Here is a 27,554-nt window from a genome sequence, read left to right on the forward strand (position 1 = left end):
AAAGGAGGGGCTCTCTCTGGCCCTCCCCAGCAGAGTGTGCTGCTGGGCCCGGCTGGGGCTGCCCTGGGGGCGCGGCCGCTGCAGCTCCCGCGTGCTCCTGAGCTTTCGGAAACGGTGCTGTTCCACCCCATCTTGTCCTCCCCGGATCACTGAGTCAAAGGGATGTGTGGTTTCTGCTCCCGCTGTGGGACGGATGTGTCGTAAGAGCTGATGGGGACCTGTGCGCCGGGCTCACTCCCTGCCTGGCCCTGTGACTGCTCACCACCGCCTCGCGCAGAAGGGCCTGCTGGCATCCCCATCTTACAGACCGGCAAGCCGAGACACAGGGAGCTTCAGGAGGGGCTGCGCTGTGGCTTGAAGCTTAGGGCAGCCTCGTTTGCGTTCGCAGACTCCTGTCTCCCGCCGCTGGGAAGCCTGTTAGCATCCTGACTCTTGCTGGCCCTGGGACCTTGGGCAGGTTCCCTAGCTCTGTGAACCCCAGGGTTCTTGCTAGCTGGAAGGATTCACTTTAGGCCCTTGTGAGGGGCGAACGAGATCCGGGAGGTGTGCTAGACCGTGTCTGGCACTTAGAAGGCGTGCAGAATTGTCTTTCGGACTTCCTCTCCCTTAGTCTTATTCCACAACACCACTCCCGTTTCCCCGTCACCTTCCTCAGCCCCTCCAGGGGCTGTGCTGTAATTTGCCAAAGCAGTTCCTGTTCCGGACGTTTCGGTTGTTTCCAGGTTTCTGCTGTTATAAACCATGATTGTACAGGTGCCTCTTTATTTTTGTTCCCTTTCTGAGTTCATTTCTTTGGGATGATTTCCAGGGATGTAATTCCTGGGTCAAAGAGTATCAGTGTATGTGTGTGTGTGTGTGTGTGTGTGTGAGAGAGAGAGAGAGAGAGATGGGGGGGAGTTGCTAAATTGTTCTCCATTTTAGTTTTTTTGAGTGATGGCTATCTTAAAGAGTGTACTGCCAGGTAAATACCTTTTTTTTTTTTAAAAGATTGATTTATTTATTTGAAAGTCAGAGTTACACACATAGAGAAGGAGAGGCAGAGAGATAGAGAGGTCTTCCATCTGCTGGTTCACTCCCCAGTTGGCCGCAATGGCTGGAGCAACACCGATCCGAAGCCAGGAGCTTCTTCCTGTCTCCCACACGAGTGCAGAGGCCCAAGGACTTGGGCCATCATCTACTGCTTTCCCAGGCCATAACAGAGAGCTGGATTGAAAGTGGAGCAGCTGGGACTTGAACCGACACCCATATGGGATGCTGGCACTACAGGCGGCAGCTTTACCTGCTAGGCCACAGTGCTGTCCCCAAATACCTCTTTTTAAAATCACTTTTTATTTATTTGGGAGATGGAGCGAGTGAGCTCCCGCCCACCGATTCACTCTCCAGTACTTGCAATGGCAGAAGATGGGATCGCAATCCAGGTCTCCCACGTAGGTGGTGCAGGAAGCCAGTTGCTCGACCCATCATCACTGCCTCCCAGGGTCTGTGTTAGCAGGAAGCTGGAGTCGGGAGCCAGGGCTGGGATCCTAACCCAGGTGCTCTGATGTGAGGCATGGATGTCTTAGACTCAATACCTGCATGCAGGCATCTGCCCATCTATAGGAAGACTTCTTTGCAATCCTTTTTGGCTCTTGTGCCTTTAGTCCTTGTTTTCTTCTCTCTTCCTTTTCCCCCTTTTTCCCTCCCTCCCTGCCTTCCCGCCTTGTTGGATCACCCCCCCCTCTGGCATCTGCTGCTTATTTCTCTGTTCAGTTATTCAGTGGGGATTTGTGGAGCATCTGCGGTATGCCCATCACTGTTGCAGGGCCTGGAGACGGAGCAGTTCCTATCGAGGAAGGAGAAGGGCAGTGGACGAGATCGTCAGCCTACAGACAGGCGCGGTCTAGCCGTGGGATAGAGAGGAGAGTGAGCTGAAGGTGAGGCGGCTGCTGCAGCCTAGAAGGGCGTCCCAGACAGCCGGGCCAGCACGCGCAAGAGCCCTGAGGCAGTGATGAGCTTGGAGTGTTCAGGGGCCAGAAAGGAGGATCACAGGCTTGGGATGCGTGGGAGGAGGAAGAGTGTGGTCTGCCATGAGGTCAGGGAGGCAGGCAGGGCCGTGGGGCTGTTTTCCTAAAGGTGGCCCCCTGGGAAAGAATTAATGCCCCCCAACTGAGCACCTGGCACTGAGCCCTTCCTCTCCCCAGCTCGTGCTAGGTGCTGTTCCGGGATGGGCGTGACTGAGGTGTGTGGTGCTACATGCTCAGCTTCGTGGGGGAGGCTGTGGATGAGTGAACTACAGAAGGTGCTGGAGGGGTGTGAAGAGGGCTCCGCAGGCCGCGTGGCTGACTCATCTCTGCCCTGAGCTGTGCGGGGACTTGGGAGATGCACCTTGATGTGCAGCGAGCTGCGCTCTGCTGCCAGCCTCCACTGTGGTAACTGAAACTCGGCTCTTGGAGGCAGGGCTGGCAGTCCCAGCGCGGTTGGGGGCGCCCCGGACCGCTGCCAGGCCTGGGGACCAAGCTTGCCAGCTCTGACGTGGGGCGCTGAGGCCAGCTCCGGGTATCGAGGCACTGACTTGTGGGAAACAGGCCCAAGAAGTGGGAAACCCCTTCTTCCTGCTCTGCCCCGCCACGCTGGCGTGTGGCTCTGGTCGGGAACACAGACCTGGGGATATTGTGCTGTCTGTGGCTTTCTCCCCTTCGGGTGGGACGGAGGGGGTATAAGGTCAGTGCAGGTGCTTCTGGGACAGCTTAGGCTGTAGCCAATTGTAAGGGTGCCAGGAAGCGGGCCCTAGGGAAGATGCTGGGTGCCTTTTTGTTTGGAGAGGGGGTTGCATGGCCTGTGACCCATAGAGTGCCCAGCTTTGATCGGAGTTAACCAGCTCCTTGGGTCCCTTACACCAGAGCCACTCTAACAGAAGGGGTTCCTTCCAGATCCTAGCAGTGGGATCACTCGGGCTTCCGTCTCCTCCTCCCATAGCCAAGGCTAAGCTGCGAGAGACCTGCCCCTTGTATTGTGAGTTGAGAGCGTTTTGCTGGAGTTTTCTCAGTGAACGCCCTAGGCAGGGTAACTTTACAAGGCCCAGAGTCGTGTAGTCACAGGTGGGGCTGGGATCCAAATCCAGAACGTGTCTGTGTTGGTTTCACTGTACTCTCGCTGACCTGGGCCGGGGATGTGGTGCAGTGGGTTAAGCCCCTACCCCGGGACGCCTGCACCCCATGTCAGAGTGCCTGGGATCCGGTGCCCCCTCTCTTTCCAATCCAGTTTCCACACTCTAGAAGGCAGCAGATAATGACTTAAGTAGTTGGGTCTCTGCCACCCACTAGGGAGACCCCTTGGGATGATGTGGTTCCTGGTTCCAGGCCTGGCCCAGCCCTGGCTGTCGCAAGCATTTGGGGAATGAAGGAATAGATGGAAGATCTCTCTCTCTCCCCCCTCCCCCTCCCCCTTTCCCCCTCCCCCCTCCCCCCTCCCCCTCTCCCCCTCTCCCCCTCTCCCCTCCCCCTCTCCCCTCCCCCTCTCCCCCCTCCCCCTCTTCCCCCTCTTCCCCCTCTCCCCGCTCTCCTCCCTCCCCCCTCTCCCCACTACTCCCTCCCCCCTCCCCCTCTCCCCCTCTCCCCCCCTCCCCCTCTCCCCCCCCCTTCTTGCTCCCCTCATTGCTCTGCCTTTCAAAGGAACAACAAACGTAAAAAAGACGTCAGGTAGCTGCTGCCCTGGGGTCCCATCTAGGGCAGAAAGAGGTCAGAGAGCACCTTGCTCGTGCGGAGCCTTCTGGAAGAAGTAATGCTGGTGGAAGCTCCCCCTTGGGGCCCATTTGGAGGAGAGCGTCTCAGCTGTGAACAGGACACGACAGCAGGGGGTGGCACCTGGATGAGCAGGTGGCCATTCGCTGAAGAGAGGAGGCACAGTCAGAGCCAGAGCTGGCGGAGGAGGAGGCTGCGGGCCGAGGCCGCCTCGGGCTCTGCGGGGTCAGAGGCTCTGGACTGAGCCCACGGAATGCAGTGGTTGCCTCCCAGAGAATTTTGCTTGAGCTGCAAGCGCTGTGGTCAGAAGGGTGACACAGCGGGGACGGCTGGGGCCTGTTGGAGACGATTTGCAGGCCCAGCTGGATTTTGAGTGTTGGTGAATCTCAGGAGGAAGAGGGGACAGCTCCCTGGGGAGACTGCCCTCGGTGGCCCTGACTCACCCTGGCCGAGGGGATGGAACAGAGCGAGGAAGAATCCGTCGGCGAATGGAAACTTGTCTTTTTCGGGGACAGGAAACCTTTGCTGTGTGGTTGGCCTAGTGGTTGGCGAGGAGGAGTGAGCACTTGAGACAAAGCCCTGGGCCGCTCTTGCAACTGCAGTGTTTGACAGCGTTGCGTTTTAGGAAGCAGCTTTTAAAAAAAGGAGATAAAAAGAAAGAAACCCGAAGTCTCTGACGTGGTTGCTATGTGTGCCTGTGTGCAGGCCACCCTGGGCTGCAACTGGCCGTGTGACTAATGGGGCGTGCATCTGTACTGCCCCCACCTCTGACCCCTAAACCAGAGGGGGCTGCTGACTCTTCTTAGAAAAATACTTAGGCGGCCTCAGATGACCGGACTGTACCTCGGGCATCTGACAGCTTAAACCAGACTTCCTCTCCGGCCCCGGTTGGTTTAAGCAGTTTCCTGGTCTGGCAGGATTTGTTGTCTAAGTACCTGGCTTGTCAGAGCACCCGTCCCAGTCACGGGAGACCGGGCCCTGTCCCCCTGCGACTGCCAGACCAGGCTGTACTTGGGTTCTGGAAGTCAGCTGTGCTGCTCCCTGGGGAAGGGGGCAGAGGTGGGCTCCGGGGGCTACTGCCTGGCCTCTGCCCCTACCTTCTGTTCCTGCTGTTGGAGCGCAGGATGGATGCCTGCTTGGCCTTGTTCTGGAAAGCCCCACTGATCCCTGGCTGCTTCTGCGTTTGCAGGTATGGCCAGGAGGGTGAGCAGCGCCCGTTAGTGGGTAAGGGCACAGGTTCTGACACTTAGCAGCGTGGGCTCAAACTCTACTCCTTGCTTGGTAAGCTGTGTGTCACTGGGTGCTTAACCTGTCTAGACAGCCGGTTCCCCATCTATAAAACGGGGCTAATAAGATGAGCACGTAAAGCACAATGCTTTTGTCTGTCACAGCATCGCATTTGTTTTTTCAATGAGTATTTGATTAGCACTGACTATGGGTTGGGCACTGTTCTAAGCTCTGGCAAAATATCAGTGACCAAAAGGACACACATGGAGCTTTGTGGAGAGGAGACATCCAGCCCACAAAAGAGAGAGTGGAATCTGCCGCCTGGGATGTGTGGGGAAGGTGGTGTGGAGAGGCCGGAAGCAGGAGGGAGCGGCGCCCGCAGGGAGCCTTGTTGAATGAGGGTCAGGAGGGCTTTGCAGAAAAGAGAGCATTGAACAAGGACCCCGGAGGGCCAGGGGGTGGCCCTGGGCCGCTATCTGGAGCAGGGCTTTGCAAGCCGAGGAGCAGCAGGTGTGAAGGCCCAGGAGAGGGAGCCTGGCTTCGGGAGGCTGCCAGGTGTCCTGGGCGTGCCCTTTGGGGAGGCTCTCGGATGTCACCTGCAAGCACTGGACCCTGAGCCCAGGACGGAGGGAGAAAAGCAGGCTGTGGATGCTGGGCCTTGTGTGGGTTCTTCAGTGGGCCCTGCTTCTGTCTTGTACAATCCACAAGGGGTTTCAAAGCTCAGCCCTCCTTATTAAAAACCGGAGCTTGGGGCTGGTGCTGTGGTGTAGCGGGTTAAGTCACTGTCAGCAGTGCCAGCATCCGTATGGGTGCCAATTAGAGACCCATCTCCACTTCTGATCCTGCTCTCTGCTGATGTGCCTGGGAAAGCATTGGAAGATGGCCCCAGTGCTTGGGCCCCTGCACCCATGTGAGAGACTGGATGGAATCTCTGGCTCCTGGATTTGGCCTGGCCCAGCCCTGGCTGTTGGGGCCATTTGTGGAATGAACGAGCAGATGGAAAATCTCTGTCTCTCCCTCTCTCTCTTTCTCTTCCCCTCTCACCCTCCCCCTCTCTCTCCCTCTTCCACTCCTTCTCCTCCTTTCTCTCTGTAATTCTTTCAAATAAATAAATAAACCTTTTTTTCTTTTAGATTTATCTATTCATTTGAAAGGCAGAGTTACCTAGAGAAATCTTCCATTTTATGGTTCACTCCCCCCAAATGGCCACAATCACCTGGGCTGGGCCAGGCCGAAGCCAGGAATCCTCTTCCAGGTCTTTCATGAGTGCAGGGGCCTCCTCTGCTTTCCCAGGCACATCAGCAGAGAGCCGGATTGGAACTGGAGCAGCCGAGATTCCAACTGGCGCCCACATGGGATGCTCATCCTGCAGGCCTTGGCTTTAACCTGCTGTGCCACAGCGCCGGCCCTATAAATACATCTTAAAAAAAAAAAAATGGAGTTTGAGCTCCAGCCCAGTAGCCTACTATGAAAAACCGTGTTCCTGAATTAGAGAAAGTTCCCTTTCTTTTTATTTACTTATTTATTTATTTATTTTTTTGACAGGCAGAGTGGACAGTGAGAGAGAGAGACAGGGAGAAAGGTCTTCCTTTGCCGTTGGTTCACCCTCCAATGGCTGCTGTGGCTGGCGCACCGCACTGATCCCAAGGCAGGAGCCAGGTACTTATCCTGGTCTCCCATGGGGTGCAGGGCCCAAGCACCTGGGCCATCCTCCACTGCACTCCCTGGCCACAGCAGAGAGCTGGCCTGGAAGAGGGGCAACCGGGACAGAATCCGGTGCCCCAACTGGGACTAGAACCCGGTGTGCCAGCGCCGCTAGGCGGAGGATTAGCCTAGTGAGCTGTGGCGCCGGCCAGAAAGTTCCCTTTCTGATGACGTGGGCCTAGCCTGAGGCAGGCTGCGGCTCTGCCACCATTGAGGGCAACACGGGCGTCATGTGTGTCCATTCCGCAGGCATTTATTGAGCTCCCAGTCCGGCTGTCCCTGCCTGGGGTCACTTTCCTTCTCTGTCCCAGGATAGCTCAGACCCTGCCCCCGGCCCATCCCTCCCCGGGACTTTATCCCGAGGCAGTCATTCAGCAGGAAGAGAACTGGAACTTAGCAGGGTGTTTGCACAAGCCGTGAACCCGTGGCTTGGCTCGGTTCAGCTTGGGGAAGATGGAGCAGGCGGGACCAAGGCGGGGAATGACGGGACCACACTTGTGATATCGCCTCCTGTGGGAACGTGTGAGCACGAAGGGCGAGACTGAACCCTTGCAGCATTTATCATGACATTGTCGTGGGAGGTTCCGGGTGCTGAGTGGAGTGGGTCGTGGCGGGGATGGTCCTTCTTGGCAATATTCCTTTATTACTGCTGTAATTTCTTTTGTTCACTTAGGGAAACAGTGGATGTCTGAGTGCCTCCCAGATGTGAGGCTGTGTTCAGAGTTGGCCATGGAGGGGGCTGCACAGACCCCGGCCGCCAAGCCCCCTTCCCTCCTCGCTGCTCACAGACTGAAGGCGCATGGGGTGCCCAGCTCAAACTTACCAGAAATAAGTGGACACTGTGTCCTGCAGGTTCTCCTCAGGGCCCTCAGGCCCCTGGATTCTGCAGATACAGAAGTTTCCAGAAATGCTGAGCGTGAGGAGCTACTGCTAGCCAGTGGTCCTGTGAAAGCAGGGCCCTGGGACCAACAGGGCCTCCCGGTCTTGGCCGCTCTGGTGCCGAGAGCTGTGCACAAGTCCCAGTGGGCTGTCCAAAGGAACCCCCTGCCCTCTGACCACAGGGCTGCCAGGAAAGAGACCCTGCAGTGGGCTCCCCTCCTGCATGCCTGACACTCACAGCAGGGATACTGGCTGTGATGGGCCCAGGAAGCCTGCGGTTGGCACAGCAAGACTGGTGTGGAAACCGGGACAGCCGCATGGACCCCTGCTTGCCACACTGTGACCTGATGGTGGTGGAGGTGGTGAGGATGATGGCAGGGGGTGGTGAAGATGTGGGGGGGGTGGTGAGGATGATGGTGGGAGGGTGGTAAGGACCCTGATGGTTTTTGACTGCGACTTTCGCTGGTTGCTCTTCGTGTTTCTGGCTCTCAGGCAGCCCCTAGCATACTGTACCCACAAGGCCTTGCAGCTGGGGTAGCGGAGCCTGAGGCTCGCCTCCATTGTGCAGGAAGGAACTGGGGACCAGGAGCCTAGTTGGCCTCTCAGAGTGTTACCCACAGTGACAGGCTGGGATCAGGTTGGGGTCTGGCTGATGCCAAAGCAGTTTTCTTGTTGCAGCCCTTTGGGCTCTGGCTCCATAGGGAGAACCGCGAAACAGGGACGGGTCCACCTCCTACTCCCAGCCCAGCCCGGTGTGCCACACGCTCGGGGCCAGCCTCCCGTCCTCTCAGGGGGATAACCGGAGCCCTTGAGCTGCGGTGGAAGGATTTCCTCTCTGAGGACAAAGACTGTGTCATGACCTTCCTATCCAGAGACCCAGGGCCTGGTAGTGGGTCTGGCACAGGTCGCATGGTGGGGGATTGAGCGAGGGTCCTGCAGCACGTGTTGTAAGCCTCCAGGCCTTCCTAGAGGAGTAACACGGCGGCAGTGCAGAAGACCCTCCCCGCGCAGGGCCAGGGGCGTGGTCCCCAGGGTCAGGAGGAGGCGGCCTGCCTGGGACTTCTGCCTGTGCTCACGGCTCCTCCTGGCCTTTGTCACGTGCTTTGCTTTTCTGGAGGTTCTGTGTCTGCAGAGGGGGACAGTTGCAGCACCTGCTTGTTAGGGCTGTGGGGAGGATTAAGTGAGTCACACGTGGGACATGTGACCGAGCTTTGTGCCCAGTAAGCACTTGATCCAGGTGAGTTGTCACTGTCACTTATTGTTACTGTTGTCATCAGCCGCAGGTTACGGGCAGTGAAGTTTCCTGGGAGAATTCCCAGCCTCTGGGTGTGTGTGTGGGAATATTCTCACCCTGGCTGTGAGTTCAGTGTCTAGACCTAGGGCCCCCAGCCTCTCTGCCCTCCCTCCACCCACCCCACCCTGAGAGGAGCACCTCGGGATGCATTTAGTATGCTTCCCAAGTAACGCAGGAAGACTGAATGTATTTGGAGGTGGGAAGGCCTGTGTTCCAGCTCTGTCACTCCGTGTCCCCAGGCAGGCCTTCCTCTGGGACCACCAGACAGGGTCGGTGCTGCCAAGCACGTGGTACGTCCCAGTCTCTCTCTGGATCTTCTCCCTCCAGCATGGGGAAGTCCTCAGAGCCTGCGTCTGTGGGAGGTGAGAGCCCAGCTGGGTTCTCCTGCTTGCCTGGGCGCTTTGCTTTTCCATTTGTCTGAGCTGTGGGAGGGGGCGTAGGTAAGGAAGGTCTCTCCTGGCACAGGTGACAGCGACAGGCCAGTCTGACCCTCGCTGGTGCTGCTCCTTCCCATGCCTGGAGCATGGTTGACAGGCACGTGGGGTGCAGGGACCCCTGGGGTGCAGGGAGGAGCGAGGGCTGGACGAAGGAGGGCTCCTAGGAACGGGAGCTGCCAGCCTGAGAGAGTCGCGACCAGAAACCGCGTGGCTGCCAGGAGGCCGCAGCCCAGGCCTCTGTAGGCAGGGGTTCTGCAAGACCCGCTCAGGGCTGGGCACAAGGGACTGACCAGTAGAGGGGCGGCCACAGCACCTGGGCTTGGAGGTGGCCTGCACTGTTGGGGGTGTTGGGCCGTTCTCTGGCCTGGCTCTGCCACTGGGTCTGTCTGACTGTAAATAGGAGTTCTTGGTAAAGTTCAAGGAAAGACAACACAGGTCATCTGGTCAGTGCCTTCATGGCACTTAGGGCGGCCTTGACTTTGGCTTTCATCCTTTCTGTCCACCTCCCATGGTTCACTCTGCCCCAGCCCTGCTGGCCTCCTTCCTGTCCCACCTGGATGCCCTTGGTGCTCCCCGCCGTGCTATCCTGCAGGTGCTCTCGGGGGGCCCCGCCCCACCCTCGTCCCCAGGGCTTGGCTGGAACCTCCCCAGGGTGAGGTCTTCTCTGACCACCCCATGTAAGCGTGAACCCTCCCTGCCTCTGCCCTGCACCTGCCCCGCATTCCCTGAGTCGGCTGCCTTTTCCCACACTCTCCCTTCTGTCTGGCGCACTGTGTGCTGGACTGACTTGCTGCTTGCCCTCCTCCCCTCACTAGAGTGACAGTTCCTTGAGGCGGGGACAGTCTTAAAAGGTTTGTTCATTCATCTGTAAGACAGAGTGACAGAATAAGAGATTGAGATCTTCCATCCACTGGTTCACACCCCAAATGGCTGCTACAACTGGGAGCCTGGGGCTCCATCTGTGTCTCCTCATGGGTGCAAGGACCAAAGTACTTGGACCCTCACTGCTATGGGATGGGGTGCACTGGTATGGGATGGGGGTCCCAAGTAGTGGCTTAACTTCCTGGGCCACAATGCCCACCCCAAATAGGGACTTTCATCTCTTTTTTTTCCTGAAGATTTATTTATTCATTTGAAAGGCAGAGTTAGAGAGCGAGAGAGAGAGCAAGAGAGCGAGCGATATCTTCTATCTGCTGGTTTACTCCCCCAAATGACCATAATAACCGGGGCTGGGCCAGGCTGAAGCCAGGATCCTGGAACTCCATGGGTCTCCCACATGGGTGCAAGGGCTCAAGTACCTGGGCCACGATCCACTGCTTTCACAGGTGCATTGGCAGGAAGCTGGATCAGAAGTAGAGCAGCTGAGACTCAAATCAGCACCCATATGGGAGGCTGGTGTCTCAGGCGGTGGCTTCACCTGCTGTACCACAACACTGGCCCAGTTTTCATCTCTCTGATTCATTGACTGTCCTGAATACCCAAACACAGTGGACTCCTCCATCACACATGAATGAAAGAAAGAACAGAAACAAAGAAGCAAACTGCCACAACCTAGGACCCATGGAAAGATTTGGAAAAGCTGGTCATTGTAACTGTGTGTGTGTGTGTGTGTGTGTGTGCCTGCATACCTGTGTGTCTGCTTTTTTTGGGCCAGGATAGTTCTGGATGTGTCCCGGGCACCTGTGATCAAAGCTGCCGTGATCCTTCGATGTCGGTTGACAAAACAAGACCAGCCTTGGCCCAAAGAGCTTGTCCTGTCTTTAGCTGTGACTTTTTTCAGAGGGAGGGATCAGATATACTAGGGACAGTAGACAGTAGGTTGATTAAAGTCCTGTAAGTTAGATAACTCAGTCTTTTAAAAATACAATTTATTTTCCCTCTTTCATTTGGGGTCTTCAGTGGAATTCTCACGAGTTTCCTGTGTCCTGTGCCGCTGTGACTTCTCTTGGATCCCAGGTTGGGAGGTTGCAGACCTGGATCTGCTGTCAGCTGGGTTTGTGGCCCAGCTTCCAGGGCCTTGGTTCCTTGTTTGTGGAGAGAAGTCGAGGGAGTTACAGGCTGACTCCTCTGTGATCCCTTTCCCCTCTGTGGTCCTGGCTCTCATGGACCAAAGTCCAGGAGGCAGTAGTCTGGCTTTATAGCACGTATGTACTGTATTTTAGCCAGTGAGGCACGCTGCCCTTGGTCTGTTCCCTGTCACAGAGAGACCCCTCCAGCATGGGTCAGCCTCATGCCTTCCTGTCGCGTGGCTGGGGCCCGGGAGCCACCAGCTTCCTGTTTGGTGCTCGGGTACTGACAGCGTGATGCCCCAGGGCCACTAGCAGTTGTGTGGCCGTCTCTGTCTGACGGTGACTTGTCCATGCAGGCCATCGGCACCAGTCTCCTGCCTGTTCCACAGCTGCAGATTTTACTGCCAGAGTGTGAGCCTGATGACGTTGAGCCTTGGCATTGACTTCCTGCCATCTCGAGTGCTGTCCCGCTAGCTGGGTGCATTGGTCGATTCCTTGTGTTGAACCCAAGTCTTCTAGTCCATCAGATGGGGCTGATAATTTCTCTCAGGATAGCTTTTTTTTTTTTTTAATTTATTTACTTTATTTACTTTTTTTTAAACAAGATTTATTTATTTGAAGGGCAGAGTTAGAGAGAGAGAGAAAAGGAGAGACAGAGAAAGTGGTCTTCCATCCCCAAATGGCTGCAATGGCTGGGGTTTGGACCAGGCCAAAGCAAGAGCCAAGAGATTCTTCTGGGTTTCCCACGTGAGTGGTGGGGACCAGGGACTTGGGCCATCCTCCACTGCTCCCCAGGCCACTATCAGGGAGCTGGATAGGAAGTGTAGAGCAGCAGGACTTGAAACAGCACCTGTGTGGGATGCCAGAGCTACAGGTGCTGGCCCAACCTGCTGTGCCACAGCGCTGGTCCCTTATTTGCTTTTTATAAAAGATTTATTTGTTTGAAAGGCAGAGTTACAGAGAGGGAGAGGGAGGTGGAGAGATATCTTCCATCAGCTGGTTCACCCCTCTAATGGCTGCAACAGCCAGGGTTGGGCAAGGCCAGAGCCAGGATCCAGGAGCTTCCTCCAGGTCTCCTACATGAGTGTAGGGGCCCAGGGACTTGGGCATCCTCCACTGCCTTCTCGGGCACGATACCAGACAGCTGCATCAGCAGCAGAGCAGCCAGAATTCAGAATCATTCCAATATGGGATGCTGGCCTTGCAAGAGGTGGCTTCACCTACTGTGCCACCAAACTTATTTCTGAATTTAAAAGACTTGGGATTGAGTTAGTGCCGTTTAGATATACCGCAGGTAAAACATCAGTTGTGTCCAGGGAAACCTGTGGGAAGCCAGTGTTCTATTGTCTGAGCAGGTGTCTAAGAATACATGAGCCTCATGAATGGAAGACGTGCCTAGCCTGGGGTGGGGTTTGGCCCGTTAGCCCCTCCTGGGACTGCAGGAGCAGGGACTTTGCTGAGACAGGGTGGGCCTGTGATTGTCTTCTCTCAGCTGGTCACTGTGCTACAGACTTGAGGAATCCATTATTAGGTTCGTAAGATGCACGTTCAATCATTAGCATGAGTGTAGGCACTGGGGGATTATGTTAAGGATCAACTAGGATTCAGAAAACATTTGGGGGGCTGGTGTCATAGGACAGCAGGTTAAACCACTGCCTGCAATGCCAGCATCCTGTACTGGTGCCAGTTCAAGTCCCACCTGCTCCACTTCTGATCCAGCTCCTTGCTAATGGACCTGTGAAAGCAATAGAAGATGGCCCAAGCACTGGAGCCCCTGCCACCCACATGGGAGACCCTGAGGAAGCTCCTGGCTTTGGCTGGCCCAGCTCCACCTGTTACAGACATTTGAAGAGTGAACTGGTAGATGAAAGATCTTTGTCTCTCTTTTTCCCTTCCCTTCCTCCCTCTTTTCTAACTCTGCCTTTCAAATAAATAAATAAATAAATAAATCTTTTTTAAAAAATAATTTTTGCCCCAGGATATTAACTTCAGTATTATAAAAAATTAATTAAAAAATTAATTGCAAATAGTGTAAACATCTGATATCTTAAACATCCAACCTTGGGCTATAAATAATACTAGAGCACATTTAGACTTATGGCCTTTAAAAATACTAAAAATTAACTTAAAAATTACTATTTGAAAAAAAATGGTCACCATACACTACTGCTAGAAAAACATAGGTTATCAATCAGTTATTAAAAATGAACTAGGTCGGCTGGCGCTGCGGCTCACTAGGCTAATCTTCCGCCTGTGGCGCTGGTACTCCGGATTCTAGTCCCAATTGGGACACCGGTTCTGTCCCGGTTGCTCCTCTTCCAGTCCAGCTCTTTGCTGTGGCCCGGGGGGGGGGGGGGGCAGTGGAGGATGGCCCAAGTGCTTGGGCCCTGCACCCGCATGGGAGACCAGGAGGAAGCACCTGGCTCCTGGCTTCTGATCAGTGCAGTGCCAGCCGTAGTGGCCATTTGAGGGGTGAACCAATGGAAGGAAGACCTTTCTGTCTCTCTCTCTCTCATTGTCTAACTCTGCTTGTCCAAAAAAAAAAGACCTAGGTGGAGGAAAAGAAAAAGCTGTGCATTTGGTTGCCAATGGGGGAAGCTCATTGCTGAATAGTGGCCTCATAGTTAACATCCAAGGGCCTTTCAGAAAGTCCAGGGAGGGGCCGGCGCTGTGGCGTAGCTGGTAAAGCCGCCGCCTGCAGTGATGGCATCCTGTATGGTTGCAGCCATCTGGGGAGTGAACCAGCTGATGGAAGACCTCTCTCTCTCTTCTCTCTGCCTCTCTGTAACTCTGCCTTTCTAATAAATAAATAAATCTTAAAAAAAAAAAAAAGTTGAGGGAGGGGCAAGTGTTGAGGCTTGCGGCTAAGACATTAGTTAAGAGGCCTGCTCAGGGGCCGGCCTTGTGGGGCCAGCGTTGTGGTATAGTGGGTTAGGCTGCTGCCTGTCATGGACATCCTACCCGTTCACATCCTCACTGCTCTGCTTCCCACCCAGCTCCCTGCTAATGCACCTGGGGCGGCAGCAGAGGATGGCCCAAGTCCTTGGGCCCCTGCACCCACGTGGGAGACCCGGATGAAGCTCCTGGCTCCTGCCTATGGCCTGGCCCAGTCCTGGCTGATATAGCCATTTAAAATGAACCAGTGGATGGAAGATACTTCTCTCTCTCTCTCTCTCTCTCTCTCTCTGACTTTCAAGTAAACACACACTAACACATATACATAAATAACGCCTGCATCCCGCGTTGGAGTACCCGGATTTGTTTCCCGACTTCGGCAGTGATGGCTCAAGTAGCTCCTGCCACCTGCACTGGCGATGTCACTGGAGGTGTGGATGGGATTCCTGGCTGCCCGCTTTGCCCCAGCAATGGCAGGCGCTTGGGGGAGTGAACAGGCAGGTGGAAGGTCTGTCTCGCTCACATAAGTAAATAAAACTTTAAATTAGCTGGAGAGATGTTGAAAGTGATCAACTATGTTGTTGCCAGATTATTTTAAGTTTGTGGAAAAATAGAATGAAAAGATAAGTGTATTTTGGTGCAGAAATGTTCTGAGACCCACGCGTGAACCTAAAGCCCCAGGTGTGCATGCATTGTCCTCTGGCTGCTGTGTTTTCCCTCTGTGAACTCACATTTCTCACGTGTGGGGCGGGAGAGGGAGATGGTCCCATCTGAAAACATTTTGGTGGGTTTTCATGTGCTTTAAAATGTGGCAGACGCTTCTCCCGTCTGAGTGCACCCACTGTCACGTTTTAGCTGTTCTGTGGCCTAGACCTTGTCCCCAGCGAGTGTCTGTCCACGTGACACGGCTTGAGTCTGCAGATCAAAAAATAGCTTTTTGCTTCAAGTGTGTGAACCAGGAGCTTGCGAACGAGGAGGCAGAAGATGGGAAATTCACAGAGCGACTGTGCGGCGGGTGTTTTTGAAATGAGATTACGTGTTCTTCAGATTCATCCGAGACCGGGAACGAGAACGTTAGATCTGATCAGCGCCCTTGCGGGCGACATGAACGTAACAGGCGCTGCTCCTCTGTGGCTTACGTGTCAGTCCTGAGATGGCTGGACTGATCTTGTGTCGCAGACGACACTCTCTGGGTAGCACCGTCTGAAGACGCACAAACGCCTCTCGGCACCACCAGCTGGCCGGGCCCTGGCGGTGTGGGGGGTGGTGGCTGATAGCTCGTAGCCGAGTCCCTCCCCAGGAATTGCCTTCAGCTGTAGGGAACAGCCTCTCCCACAAGAGCCCCCTTCCCATCCAAAGACTGAGGTCCGAAGGCTGGACCCCTTGCTGCATCAGCTCTGGGGGCCGTCCCTGCTCGAGTTCCTCACGGGCTTGGCCGAGGTCAGAAGTGGGGAGGTGGCAGCTGGGGTCTCCGTGCCGGCTCGCCCCATCCAAGGCACTCAGTGTAGGTTCTTGGGTCCAGAGTGAAATGTGCAGGCTGTAGACCTGTGCCACAGCCACCTGCTATGACTGCTTCTAGAATCTGATCCTGATCCTGGGGACAGGCCGCCCAGCCACAAGCCCTGCCCTCTAAGGGCCTCCCCTGTGTCCAGAGCAGCTGTGTGTAGCCCCCGGGCTACTGCTGTCCTCACACGCTCAAAATGTCACTCAACCAGTTGGCCTTTTGCTGATGGGCAGGGGAAAAGAGGGAAGACAGTTGCTCGCCTAGCGTTTGGCTGGGGCCACTCCTGGGCGTGCAGAGGGAGTCCCACCTCTTCAGTGTGGCCTGGCGCTGTGCCTGCCTCTCCAGGCATCCAGCACCTTGAGTCTCGGTTTTTGGCCCTGCCGAGCTGTGGTCTGGTGGGGGTGGGCCTGCTGCGGGATGCCGTCGGCTCCTCTCCTGGCAGTGCCGGAAGTCCCTCCTTGTCTCCCTGCCCCTCCTCTGTTTCCTTTCTCCCTCCTGTCTTATCTCTCCCTGACAGGGAGCATGCTACGCCCTAGGCACTGAGCATCTTGGCTTTTCCCCCTGGCCTTTTAAAAAGTTTTATTTTCACTTTGTTTTGGAAGGCAGAGAGCGAGAGCGTGTGTTCCCGTCCATTGGTTCACCCGCCAAATGCCCATAATAGCCAGGGCTGAGCCAGGCTGAGGCCAGGAGCCTGGAACTCAATCGTGTCCACCACATGGGTGGCAGGGCCCCAAGCACTTGAGCGTCAACTGTTGCCTCCCAGGTGCACAGTGGCAGGAAGCTAAATGGGAAGTGAAGAAGCAGGGACTGGAACCAGACCCCGTGATGTGGGAGGAGGTGAGTGGAGAGTTAACCGCTGCACCAGACACCCAGCCCTGAGCATGTCCTTACGGAGGCTCCCCAATCTCTCCTTTGTGCCCCTTCCCTGGGAGTGTTGGGAGCTTCTCCCTGTGTGTCCCTCACTGGCTGGCCTGCTGCAGTCCCAGCAGGCCCCTGGCCTCCAGCCTCGGCGTCTCCTTGTACAGGTTACAGACATGCACTCCCACGCTTCCACATGGTGTCCGTCACAGGGACACACGTGTCGTCAGGAGGGGTCTGTCTTCTTCACGCCCTCTTGGGGGCCTGGGGCCTGGAGTTCCAGGTGGGGAGCTCCTTGGTGTGCACGTGGTGGGGGTTGGGGCTGGTGTCTCCAGAGAGTCCTCAGGGCCAGCTCCTTACAGGGCTGACTTTGGGAGCAGATGGGTCCAAGAGTGTCCACCGGCTCATGCTGGAGGCTCCTGTGGGGAGCCACCCCCGGGGGTGCTGTCCTGTTCTCAGATTTTGGAGGATTCTAATGCTGCTGCTTGCCGTTTATGTAGTAAACACTATTGAGCACCTAGTATATGTCAGTCACCCCTGGCACGTATAGGGGGTGCTCCAGGAGAGACTGACCGTGCTTGTCCAGTTCTTGGGGGTACCTGTGAGTGAGGGGAGGGCAGCCTGCCTCAGGGAAGGGTGGCAGTGTTTTGCTTGAACCTCAGATCTTTGCAGCTTCCAGGCCATGCAGGATGTGCCAGGCACATGGTGGGCACAGGAGCTGCCTGTGGCTATGGCTGGGAAAGGCCTGGGTGCAGAGTGGTGCCATGCACCTGTAAAACACATCTCCCAAGAAGTTCACCTGAAAGGTCCCTCCGCCCTTTGCCCTCTCCCCCTGGGACTTGGAGGTGGCATCACCCTGGCACACACGTGTTCCTGAGAGCTCTAGGGGGTTTCCCGAAGAGGAGCTGTGGCTGAGTCTGGATTCGAACCCCGCTCCACATGCCCCGCCCACTTCCCCAGCCTGCTGGAAGGGCATGATGTGGCTTCTGTGCAGCCAAGGGAGGAGCCGCCCGCCTGGCCCTTGGCTGTCACTGGGGCTGGTTCTGCCAGTGTGGGCAGGTGTGCCTGTCCCGGGCTGTTCTCCTCTCTTACTGAGTCCTCCTTGCAGGCTGTGAGCCTGGTGTGGTGACACATGTGGGGCTCACCAGGGCCCTTGGCTAGCGCTGTGGTGGATGGGACAGTGCCACAGATGAGCACTGGGCTCTCACTTTGTTGGAACTCCTAGGCAGTGCGCTAGCTGCCCCACAGTCAAGCTGGGTGGCCCCCTTGATGAGCCCCCAGGGCTGGAGTTCACATGCGCGGACTTTGGAGTCTGGGAGTGGGAGAAGTCAGCCCTGCTGGCACCCTGCAGGCAGAGTGTAGTTAGAGGAAGGGCCAGCACCCGAGAACTAGGGGGCAGGGGGAACCTTGCAGACAGTGCATGCATAGTGGGTGGGAATGGGCTTTGGCACCACACAGGCCTGCGTTTGCCATTTGGTAGCTCAGTGGTCTTCAATGAGTTGCTTAACCCCGAAGCCTTGATTTCCTTCTCTGCAAAATGGGTCTCTTCCTCACAGGACTGCTGGGAGGACCCCCGGGGGTGCCGTGTGCTAACCGCCAGGGGCTTGGCTGGCTCAAGTTCAGTGGTGTAGTAACGGGTCTCCCAGAATTAGTCATTCTCCATACTCTCTCTGCTCCCAGCGCAGGGTGGCATTTGTTGGAAAGAAACCGATGAACTCAGAGTGTTAGTTAAATAAGGAAGTATTAAAATGTGGAGTGAGTGCTTGCTGGCCACCAGTAAATGCAGCAGGCATGGTGGATTTTTACTGTGGCAAAACCATCCTGTTTTCTTAGCTCTGAGGGCTCTGAGGTTTCATGGTTCTCCTGCCCAGCCCCACGAGGATTGCCTTCAATGTAAACACGCTGGCCAGCGGGGCGGCTGACAGCTCCAGGGGGTTTGGCTCCGAGTGCCCACCCGCTGGTTTGGGTCTGGCATCCAAGGCTGTGGGCCTGCCCAGCCCAGTGCTTGGATGCCAGTGTGAAGGCCTCGGGTAAGTGCCTGTGCCCCTGAGATGTGGCGATGACTGCAGAGTGGCCACGAGTGGAACTCCCCCATGCGGGAGGGATTCCGGCCAAGGACGCAGAAATGGCAGTGCAGATGGTCAGTGCCTGGAGCGTCAGAACAGACGGGAGGTGGGAGCCCACCCTCTCGGCTGTGTGCGCACAGTGGCAGGCAGTAGCCCAGCGCATGGGGTCATGAGGCTCTAGGGCTGGGGGCTCCCCCCTGGGCTGGGGCCTGTGGGCCGCTCCCCTGTTCCTCCTTGTGCCGTCTGTGGCTGCGGTGGGGAGAGGGGCTACAGGAGGGTTTGAGCTGGCTGGGCAAGTGCTCCCTGGGCTGGGCAGCCTCAGAGTCTCTGGTTGAGAGAGAAGGTGGTGGGACCCCACACCCAGGCCTGCATGCTGCCAGAAAGAGGGTACTCCGGCCCTCTGGGCTGCAGCTCCTTCAGCTGTGAAATGGGGGAACTAGCCCCTTGGGTACTTTCCTGATGTGTGATGCCGAAACACCCTGGAGAGTTGCCAGCGATGGTTTTTTTAGATGGGCTGTTCATGCATGTGGTCAGAGACGTGGACCTGTTATAAAAGGACCTAGAGCAGAAGAGGGGACCTCCCTCCACCCCATCACATTGCCCCCGCCCCGTTTCTCTTCTCTGCGGCATTCATAGCAGTGTTGAGCAACCTTCTGTGCAAGTGCACCCCTCGCTGTGTACGTGCGTTTCCACCTTGAAGCATTTTAAATGATGAAACAGACGTGCAAAGGTGTGTGTGCACTCTATGTCCAGGTTTACGAGCAGATGCCGTGAACACCCGTGCACCCATTGCTCAAGTCAGGAGGCAGAATGCTCCAGTCCCTAGCACCCTTCGTGTTCTGCAGCCTTTTGCTTGCCCGGGAAGGCATCTGCACTGTTGTGTGCATTTGGGTTTCATAGCTCTGACACTTCCTGTACGTGGATGTGCCCCTCCTGTGGGACATTTAGGGTGTTTCCAGTATTTTGCTGTTGCCAACAATGCTGCAATCATTTTTCTGGCTTCCAGGAACTGACAGTCACTGAAATGTGCTGTAAGAGACCTGTTGCCCTAGCCTTCTGACTGGCCCTTGGTTCTGGAGCAGGGAGGCACTGATGGCCCGACTCCTACCGGGATGGGTGTCCTGTGGCATCTCCCCTGCCCCCTGCAGTGCCAGCATTCAGCTTTGCGGCAGCCCCTCGGGCTGTCCCCGCCAGATCCTGGGTCGGCCCCTTGGGCACGCTCGTGGGCAGCTGCAGGCTGTGCTCTCGGAAGGAAGGTTCCTTTCCTTTGATTACACAGCATCCCTGGGGGGGCTGGGTCTGCTCTTCTGCTTCGCTTTGTCTTTCTGCAGAGACTCGTTAGGGGCGTTCAAGGCCAGGCAGCTTGTCTCTGCGAGAGGAGCCACCTCGGCTTCCCTTTCCTGCCTCCTCTGCCTCATCCTCATTTCCGCTTTGCCTGTCCTCTCTTTTGTTCTTTCTTCTTTTCTCTTCCTCATCCCCACTGTAGACTCCACTTCCCGGGAGTCTAGCCACCTCTTCCACCCACGTGTGCATGGTTCCGGCTCTTCCTTGCTTTCTGATTGCGGGTGTTCCCTGTGGGGAAGGTACGAGGCGGTGAGCTGAGGTCCAAGGGCAGTGACTTGCGGGAGTGGGGCCGGCTCCCCTCTGCAGCTGCTGTCTCCCGTGGGCTGGTCCTCTGCCCTTGGCCTCTGGCTTCCTCCCTGTCAGAGTGTGTGGCTGAGCAGGGGAAGGCAGACCTGCCCAGGAGGAGGTCGCGAGGAGTCAGCTAGAGGGATGCTGTCCTTCAGGTTTGGGGATTGAAGGGTTGGGGGTGGCAGACAGGGTCCTTGAAGGGGAGGAGGTGCAGCCACCTTTCAAAATGATGGTGTCCACTCAGCTCACCAATCTGGGCAGAAAGGGGAAACCCAGAACTTGTTCCCTGGAGTGGGTTCAAAGACACCAGGAGGCTGAGGACCGTGTGTGCATGTGTGTCTCTGTGTGCCTAGAGCCCCAGTGGAAGGCGGTTGGGTGTGGAGCAAGTGTGTGGACTTGGGCTCAGCTGCCCTTCCCGTCAGCACTCAGGTGAGACCTTAGGAACAATCACTGCTTGGGGGCCGGCGTGTGGCACAGCGGTTAAGGTGCCGCCTAGAACATCCCCATCTCCTATCAGTCAGTGTGCATGGGTTCAGGTCCTGGCTCTGTTCCCAGTTCCAGCTTTCTGCTAACGCACAACGTGGGAGGCAGCAAGTGATGGCTCAAGTAGTTGGGCCCCTGCCGCCCACATGGAAGACCTGTACTGAGTTCTAAGTTCTTTTCTTTAGTCTCGTCCAGCCCTGGCTATTGTGGGCATTTGGGGAGTGAATCCGTGGTGGAAGATCTTTCCCTCCCTCCCTCCCTCCCTCCCTCTCTCTCTTTCTCCCTCCCTCTCCCTCCCTCTCCCTCCCTCCCTCTCTCTCCCTCTCCCCCTCCCTCTCTCTCTCTCTCCCTCTTTCTCCCTTCCTCTCCCTCCCTCTCCCCCTCCCTCCCTCTCCCTCTTTCTCCCTCCCTCTCCCTCCCTCTCCCTCCCTCTCCCTCCCTCTCCCTCTCTCCCTCCCTCTCCCTCTCTCCCTCTCCCTCTCTCCCTCTCCCTCTCCCTCCCTCTCCCTCTCTCCCTCCCTCTCCCTCTCCCCCTCTCCCTCTCTCCCTCTCCCTCCCTCTCCCTCTCTCCCTCCCTCTCCCTCTCTCCCTCTCCCTCTCTCCCTCTCTCCCTCTCCCTCTCTCTCTCTCCCTCCCTCCCTCCCTCCCCCTCTCTTCCTCTCTGTCTTGTTCTCTCTGCTTTTCAAATAAATGAATAAATAAAAATTTATAAAAATCACTGTCAAAGTCAGCTTCTCCGTTTGTAGGGTGGGAATGCTAGGGCTATGTGGCGCTATCCCTGTGCAACGGGAAGCAGTTGGGAATGCTTGGTCAGTGCGGGCAGTCATGGGTGTCTTTGGGTGGTCTCTGTAAGAGACCTTAGCAGATTAGCTCATTTATCATGGAAAGTGTGTGTGTGTGTGTGTGTGTGTGAAATGACTCACGGGTTTTATGTAAAAGAAACTCCGTATTATTCAAAAATGCAGGTGAAATGAGCCCAGAGCTCATTCTGTGGTTTTCAGACCTGTTAACCAGAGCATTCCCCCTTTCTCTCTTGACTGGAATCTTCAGGGGGAGCCGGTATGTGGAGTAGATGGAATGGAGGCTGCCCTGGTGGAGAGGGTGGGGTGGGGGGCGACGAAGGCGAGCAGCGGAGGCCTGGGGATCTGCCTGCTGGCTCCCCAGGGAGCAGTGTGCACCTCTGTGTACAGTCACGTTGTACAGCTTGGTGCTGCCTGTTTGGATGGTAACTTGACAGTATCTGTGTGCGCCTTAGGATTCAGCAAGCCCGCTCGTGGGATTACAACACCTATGGGAACCGTAGCCTGTGTGTATACTAGTGTATGCCCATGGCTGTTCACTGAGGAGAGTTAGAGATGTCTAAATGTCCAGTAGCGGGGGAAAGCGGAATCAGGTTTGGAATACTGCAAAACCAGAAAGTGGGCCACATAAAGATCTGTCAACTGACTTGGAAAAATTTTTATGATAAATTAAAGGAAACAAAAAATTCAAGATGAAGAATGGAATATGTGATATGATTCTATTCTTAAAAAACATATGTTTCTTAACTTTCGTGTTGCGGGTTAAGACACCATTGGCAGTGCCGGCATCCTGTATGTGTGCCGGTGCCAGTCCCAGCTGCTCCGCTTCTGATCCAGCTCCCTGCTAATGTACCTGGGAAAGCAGCAGAAGATGGGTGCCATCCCTGCCCCTGTGGGGGAGACCTGGAAGAGGCTCTGGACTCCTAGCTTTGGCCTGGCTCAGCCCCAGCTGTTGCAGTCATTTAGGGAGTGAGCAGTGGATGGAAGATCTCTCTCTCTCTCTCTCTCTCCCTCCGTCCGTCCCTCCCTCCCTCCTCTCTTTTCTCTCTGTGTAACTCTGACTTTCAAATAAATAAGTTGTAAGAAAAAAAAAAAAGGGCATATGTAGAGGTGGGCCTTTGGGAGCAGCTGTTCCATTGCTTGGGGTGCCCGCATCCCATAGGAGGACCTGGGTTCAAGTCTCAGCTTTGGATTTTTATTTTCTTTTTTCCCCAGCTCAGCTCTGGCTTTTGATTTTCGCTTCTTGTGAATGTGCCCCTTGAGGGCAGCAGATGATGGCTCGAGTAGTTGGGTCCCTGCCATCCACATGGGAGGTACAGACGGAGTTCTGTGCTCCTGGCTTTGGCCTGGTCCACTCCCAGTTTTTTAGGCATTTGGGGAGTAAGCCAGCAGGTGGAAGCTCCTTGTCGGTCTGCCTTTCAGATAAATAAAAAGTAAATTTTTTTAAATGATCTATGTATTTAAAAGTCAGGGGAGAGAGACAGGGAGAGAGGGAGGGAGGGAGGGAAGGAGGGAGGGGTCCGTCGTCTTTCTACTGGTTCACTCTCCAAATGCCTACAACAGCTGGGGCTGGGCCAGGCCAAAGCCAGTCTCCCACATAGGAGGCAGGGGTCTAAGCACTTGGGCCATCCTCTGCTGCTTTCCCAGGCACATTAGCAGGAAGCTGAGTTGGAAGTGGAACATCTGAGACTCAAACCAGCTCTCATTTGGGATGCTGGTGTTGCAGGCTGTGGCTTAACGCACTGCACCACAATGCCAGAACCTTGAATAAATATTTTTAAAAAGCATGTGTATCTGTATCTACATGAATAGGTGTTTGTATGCACTTGTTACACAGAGATTCCCTGCAGGCTCTGATGATGCCCAGTGGGGGACCAGCTGGGAGGGATCCAGACCAGACACTAGCAGCCTTTAGCTTTGGGAGGATGGAGGAGATGTAGCCTTGGGCTGTCCACAGAAGGCTTATAATTTGAGTAACTTCAGTTTGTAATAGGTTTTTTCTCCCCTATTAAAAAGAAAGAAACAGAAATAAAAGGATGCCGGTCATTTTAGGGTTAAGGACAACTGCAGCAGGGTGGTGGGTGTGCCTGGGGCTGCGCCAGTCTTTGGAGGAAGAACGACCACCAACCACAGACTGTGTGTGTGTGTGGTGGGGAGCTAAGGTGCCCCCATGATCCCTGATCCTGGGGTTGCCTGCTAGACAGGGCCCCTTGCTCCGCCCGGGTTTCGCCCCCCGGCAGGCTGGCTGTATGAACTGCCCTGCGTTCCTGCCACGCTCTGCTCACCATCTGTCCAGGAAGCTTTGTTATTCTGTTCCTAGTGCCTCCTTCCCATGTCTAATTCAGCAGCCTCGCTCCTCTGAATAGGCCCCTGCCGAGGCTATGGGACCACCCTTTAATTATGTACAAGGGTCAGCCACCTGATGGGACGTCATGGTCCTGACAAGTAGACACACAGGGAGGAGGGAGGAGCTTGGGGGTGCACCCCACAGCTCAGTGTGGGTGGCTTCTAGGAAGGTAACTTTAAACACCGGTCATCTGAGCCCGCGGTTCAGGGTGAGCTCAGCTGAAGGCAGCTGGCCCAGCACAGGCCAGGCAGGCTGGGGAGGAAGGATCTGCTAGCTGGCTCACCTTCGCGTGACTCAGACCCCGGGCCTGTTCAAAGCAGCACCTGCTTGGTCCCTGTGTCCACATGGTCTTCGAGGAACTGTTGGGCAGCGCTGGTGGGACCTTTCTCTGGAGTCTGTAGACCTAAGCTCAATGCTGACCTGCCGTGTGACCTTGACCAAGCCACTTCCTGTCCCCTGGGCTGAGTTTTGAACACTTGCTTTTTTTTTTTTTCTTTTAAGTTTTAATTTGTTTGAGGGGCCGGAGCTGTGGCTTAGTAGATTAAGCCCTATGGCGCTGACATCCCATATGGGCACTGGTTTCAGTCCTGGTTGTTCCACTTCCAATCCAGCTCCCTGCCAATGGCCTGGGAGAGCAATGAAGGATGGCCCAAGTCTTTGGGCCCCTGTATCCACATGGGAGACCTGGAAGAAGCTCCTGGATCCTGGCTTTGGATCCACCCAGCTCTGGTGGTTGTGGCCAACTGGGGAGTGAACCAGTGGATGGAAGACTTCTCTGTCTACAACTCTGCCTCTCAAATAAACCGGCAAACAAAGCAGAGCAACCAAGACTTGACCTGGTGCTCTGATACGGGATGTGGGCGTTGCAAGTGGTGGCTTAACCCTCTGTACCACAACGCTGGTCCCTCGAACACTCCTAACTCAGGGGATCGGAAGAGGCCCGTCCCAGGGTCTCTCATAGCTCTTAAACATTCAGTGAGTAATATGGCCACCCCTGTGGTTCGCAGGGAGAAGGCTCAGAGCTGGTCAGAGCTCCAGCATGTGAGGCACGTGCCTTTGTGCTGGCCACGGGCAGAGGACTGTAAGTTGTGATATGTGGCTCATTCGCTTCCAGACCACGGTCTGGAGCAGGGAGGAGGTGGGACGTGTCTCAAGCTTGGATCCTCTTGTGCAAAATGGGGAAAACAGTACTTGCCTTGCCAAGCGATGAGGATTCATGAAACTGTGGTTCATTTCCCGGTGGGGGCTCATTGAACCGTGGGGTGCACTTGGTGCCCCTGGAGAGCATGTCGGGCGGGAAATGGGGGTTATCTCGCCTCACTGGTGCACGTCACCGAAGCACCAGCCTTTCCCAGCGCTGTGCGCGCGTTCCTTCGTCATTCTGCTGAGGACAGGTCAGCTGTGTGTGGCGCGTGTGACAACCCCCTCTCCTGCAATCCTGTGCACAGGGAGGGCTGTTGTCCCACTTGAGTTAGCAGTGAAGAAATCGAGGCTTGGGAAGTGACGTGTTGAGCCCAAGGTCACAGTGGCAGTCAGTGTTAAAGCTGGTTCTGGAGCTGCTTCTTTGAGTCCTTGTTCTCTAGATTTGCCTGTTTGTTGGAAAGGCAGAGGGACAGACAGACAGATCTCCCACCTGCTGCTTCACTCCCCAGATGCCTGCAGCAGCCAGGACTGAGTCCATGCCAGGAGCCTGGAACTGGAGTCCTTGAGCCATCACCTGCTGCCTACCAGGGCGCACGTTAGCAGGAGCTGGAATTTGGAGCAGGGCCTGGACTTGAAGTCATCACTGCTGCTAGGCCAAACACCTGCCCCTTGAGTCCTCCCTCTTAACGCGCCTGTGCACAGCTCAGGGCAGGAGGCCAGGGACAGCTCCAGCTGTGAGACACACCGTGAAACCCCGGGGTCATAGGAAATCATGCCCTTGAACTCTGGAAGCTGTAGATTTTCTCAGAGACATTAACAGTCAGCTGCACAAGGTGCATGGGCCCGTCTGACCCTGCGAGGTGGTGGTCGAGCCCGTGGGACAGACGATTTCATTTTCTGTCTGGTTTTATTGCAAGTGACCTTGGATTACCTAAAAGCCAGGGAAATGTGTTCTTAATTTGCCCTTTTCACAATGCAGATTTTTCCCTTCTAACTGGGACTTAAATAACCCTTCCTTCTGTGTTGTCACATGCTTAAAAAGCGGCATCATTAAAAAAAAAATGCCAACTCTAAACTCTCTAATTAGGGGGTAAGGTGAAGAGGGCGGGGCACCGAGCAGGAAATAATGGGCTGTGACTGCTGGAGGTTGTGCTGCTGCGATGTTCGCCACCACGGTGTTTGCCTGCTGCTGGGAAAGTCACAGAGCAAAACAACCCCTGCCTGGGCCAAGAGGTTTGCCTGGAATCAAGGCCCCTGAGGCGCCGGTTCTGTGGTGTGATTGGCTGGCTTCCACCACCTCTGTGCCTGGCCAGAGAGAAACCCGGGACCCTGAGGTGGTTGTGTCCTCCCGCGCCTCCTGTCACCCTTGGCCTTGTCTGCCGTGGTTTGGAGCAGAGGCCTGGGAACGCTGGGTCAGGGTTTAGGGGAGGGGTCCCTGTGAACTGGACACAGAGCTCCTTCTCCTCCTTCCCTCACAGCCGGTGGATGGGTGGGAATACAAAGAGCTTCCCGGAACCAGAGGGGTTTTATTTGTGAAAATCCTTCAGTGAGGATGCATTGGAGCCTGGGGCAGGGCTTGTGGGGTTCCTGGAGAGGCGGCTGTGCTCGGGGCCAGAGGTGTGCAGGTGTGGCTCTGCCTGGCAGTCCAAGCAGGGATTTCTGGAAGGCAAGGAAGAGAACAGCAGGTGGCGGTAACTGGGAAGCTTACCCGTGAGTGAGGCTAACAAGAAGGCGTGTCTGTCTGTCAGGCTGTAAGAGTGAAAGGGACAGAGTTGCCCAGGGTCGTGTGCTGGCCTGCCAGTTCCTCCCGTGGACCCCTGACTTGCCGTCAGCCCCCCTGCCCGGACTCCAGCAGTTAACGCTTTCCTAGAGACCGGTGGAGGGGAAGGACCGAGTTTTGGGATTCCGGAGACAGGAATGAACAGGTTTTTCGATTTACATTTAAAAGCAATAAAGAGCAGGAAGGAGATTTCTGGCGTCTGCACCGTTCCAAAACCAACTAGACACAGAAAAATCTGGATGGGGCTGTTTCCCTCTCTCTGTCAATGTCCTGATAATGATGGCTTCTCTGAGCGCGCCGCTGGGCGGGGTCCCTTCCCAGTCCTCCAGGAAGCTGATTTTGAACCCTGGCCGCTGACTCAGTGTGGCCGGCTGGGTGGCACCCGCGCTCCGGAGGCGGCCCTGGCACTGTCCCCGGGCCCAGCCCACGAGCAGGTACCCCAGGTGATCGTGCTCAGCTGGCGAGACAGTGCCGAGGGGGTCCCAGGTGGGCGCAGCCGGTAAGTGGGCGGCCTCAGGTGTGCGGAGTGGGTGCAGCCAGAGCCGGGAGGCGGTGTCTGGCTGTCGCCTTTACCTGTTGGGCAGGGAAAGGAGTGTGGGAAGCTGAGCCTGGTTTGGGAGGAGGTGCCTGTGGGAAGTTTGGCTTCAGCAAGGCACCAGCTTGTGGGCCTTTGTGGCTGAGGGGCCCTGTGGGCTGTGCTCCCTGCTGGGACCTCTTTCTCCCGGCAGTCTCTCTTCCCCGGACTCGTCCAGTGTCTGGGTTGGCAGAAATGCCTTG

At 55.9% G+C, this 27,554-nt stretch overlaps 1 protein-coding gene and 1 long non-coding RNA gene across 3 annotated transcripts in view; both read left to right on the top strand.

The window, feature by feature from the left end:
* KSR1 (kinase suppressor of ras 1) overlaps positions 1 to 27,554 on the top strand; it is a 155,655-nt gene that overhangs the window by 8,585 nt on the left and 119,516 nt on the right. The gene's annotated exons all lie outside the window — the stretch shown is intronic.
* The window catches only part of LOC138846169 (uncharacterized), a 34,946-nt gene continuing 31,735 nt past the window's right edge, over positions 24,344 to 27,554 (top strand). The window contains exon 1 of the long non-coding RNA XR_011383603.1: positions 24,344 to 27,276. This is a non-coding gene — a long non-coding RNA (uncharacterized lncRNA). The remainder of the gene's footprint in view (positions 27,277 to 27,554) is intronic.

Source organism: Oryctolagus cuniculus, chromosome 17 (genome assembly GCF_964237555.1).
Source record: "Oryctolagus cuniculus chromosome 17, mOryCun1.1, whole genome shotgun sequence".
NCBI classification, from domain to species: domain Eukaryota; kingdom Metazoa; phylum Chordata; class Mammalia; order Lagomorpha; family Leporidae; genus Oryctolagus; species Oryctolagus cuniculus.